The sequence below is a fragment of the Propithecus coquereli genome, unplaced genomic scaffold, assembly GCF_000956105.1.
Source record: "Propithecus coquereli isolate 6110/MARCELLA unplaced genomic scaffold, Pcoq_1.0 Scaffold3, whole genome shotgun sequence".
Lineage (NCBI taxonomy): Eukaryota > Metazoa > Chordata > Mammalia > Primates > Indriidae > Propithecus > Propithecus coquereli.
In genome coordinates this window covers 21,432,196-21,435,043 of record NW_012148618.1, presented here as the reverse complement: position 1 = coordinate 21,435,043, position 2,848 = coordinate 21,432,196, and positions in this window count along the sequence as shown.

The window sequence follows — 2,848 nt, the reverse complement described above, 5'->3', positions numbered from 1 at the left end:
GTGACTACCAGCTTTAAAAAATAATAATTTATAAGATATTACAAAACCTTGCATGGTTTTGCATTCAAGAAGTTCTCTTGCTTAGAGCTTAATAAAGATTTCCTAAGAGAAAGTGACCAAACCCTGAATTTTGGTCTATTACCTTGAGTAATGTGCTGCCTCAAACTGAACTATGTGAAATCTCTTCTCCTAATCGTTCCATCTGCTGAATATTTCTCTTCTGAACTCTGCCATTTGAGTCAACATTTCAATTCACCTGTAATAAAAGAAGTGTCTACTATGTTTCACTGATTGATCCAATTCCAAAGGGGAGGTAGCTCAGTCAAGAATAGTAATAAATATATATGAATAGGTAAACAGAAGATACAGTGATAAAAACCACAGCTGACTGCTTGCCTCTGTGCTCCTAGACACCTCTTGTGAACCAGGAAACATCAAGTCACATGCTCTGCTGAAGGAGAAATGTCTCATAAACAGGTATGAGAGAAGGAGAGCATTTAACTAAAGTCAGGCAGCCAATACCAGCAAACTCTGAGCAGCTTTTTCATCTGTGGGCAAGGTAATTACTGAGACAGAGGCGGTAACATTATTCCCATTAAAAGGGTAATACACACATTGTCTCCCAGAAGTTGTGTTCAGAGATAAATATTGACACACGAACCCAACTCCAACACCACTACCACTGAATGAAAACTGGTGGGATCCAGCGATCCCACTTTTGGGTATATATCCAAAGGAATTGAAATCAGTATGTCAAGGAGATAACTGCACTCCATGTTCATTGCAGCATTATTCACAGTAGCCAAAATATAGACACAACCAGAGTGGCCATCAACAGACAAATGTATTAAAAAATGTGGCATATATACACAATGGAATACTATCCTACCCAGCCTTTAAAAAGCAGAAAATTCTGTCATTTGTGACAACATGGATGAACCTAGAGGGACATTATGTTAAGTGAAATAAGCCAGGCACCAAAAGACAAATACCTTATTATCTCACTTATGCGTGGAATCTAAAAAATTTTCAGGAATACATTATTATTAATTATTATGATCACCATATTGTACAACACATTTACTGAAATTATTCTTCCTATCTAACTGAAATTTTGTATCCTTTTAACCTATATCTCCCCAGCAACTCCCACTCAAGCCCTTGGTAACTACCATTCTACTCCCTACCTATATGAGGTCAACATTTTTAGATTCTACGTTAGATGAGATCATAGGTATTCCATTTTTTCTTTGGTGAATTAATATGTTAAAATATTTTCTTCATTTTTAATTGTTTTTTTTTTTGTCTTCTTAGTGTATTATAAGAGTTGTTTACATATTCTGGGTTTATTTTGTTTTCATTGCTGGGTGTATGTTTTGCAAATATTCTCTCCCAGTCTAGGCTAGACTTTCATTCTCTTAACAGTATCTTCCAAAAAGCAGTTTTTATTTTGATGAAGTCTAGTTTATTGATTTTTATTCTTTTATAGTTTTTGCTTTCAGTGTCCTATTAAGAAATCTTCACCGAACAAAAGGTTACTAAGATTTTCTCCTATGTTTTTGCTTAGAAAGTTTTCAGTTTTAGCTCTTTCATTTAGACCTATGATCTATTTGGAGCTATGTTTAGAATACAGTGTGAGGTAAGGATTGAGTTTCATTTTTTCAGACATGGATATCCTTATGCAGCACCAGTTGTTTTTGAAAACAGTATCCTTTTCCCCTTGATTTGCCTTGGCACCTTTCTCAGAAACCATTTGGCTATAGTAAGGTCTATGTGTCTATTAGACCTATGTGGAGGTCTAATTATGGCCTCTCCACTGATATTTTATGGTAATGCCACACTATCCCAATTACTGTAGCTTTAAGTAAGTTTTGAAATCAGGTTTTAACTCCTAGAATTTGGTTCTATTTTTTATTTGAAATTGTTATGGCTATTCTAGCTCCTTCACATTACCATATAAATTTTGGAATTGGCATGCCACTTTCTACCAAAAACAGTTTGCTATTATTAATATTTTGATTGGGATTGCATTATTTCTAAAGATCAGTTTTGAAAGAACTGACATTTTTAACAATATTAAATCTCCCAATCTATAAGCATAGTATATCTTGCCATTTATTTAGGTCTTCTTTAATACTCATAGCAATGTTTTATAGTTTTCAATGTTCCGGTCTTGCACATCTTTTGCCAAATTCATCTTAAGTATTTGATTTTTTTTGATGTTATGGTAAATGATATTTTCTATTTCAATTTCTAATTGCGTATTGCTAGTATATAGGAACATAGTTGATTTTCGTATATTGATCTTGTAGAGTTGATGTGGTGAGTTACATTGACTATCTTACAAATGTTGAGCCAATCTTGCATTTTTGGGATGAATCCTAATTAGAGGTGATATATTAATATTATTTTTATATTTTGCTGGATTCAATTTTCTAAAATTGTGTTAAGGATTTTAGTATCTATGTTAATGAAGAATATTGCCCTATAGTTTTCTTGCAATGTCTGTCTGGTTTTGGCATCATGGTAATACTAGATTCATAAAATGACTTGGGAAGCACTCTTCCCCTTCAAGTCTTTGAAAGTGTTTGTGTAGAATTGGTAATATTTCTTCCTGAAACATTTGGTAAAATTCACCATTGAAGTCATGAGGGCTGGAGTTTTCTTTGTGGGAAGGTCTTTTTGTTGTTTTGTTCTTTTTTTTGCTCAGGCTGGTCTTGAACTCTTGTCCTCAAGAGATCCTCCCACCTCAGCCTCCCAAAGTGCTGGGATTATAGGCATGAACCACCACACCTGTCTGTGGGAAGGTTTTTGATGACAAATTCAATTTTTAGAATAGATAATCTGA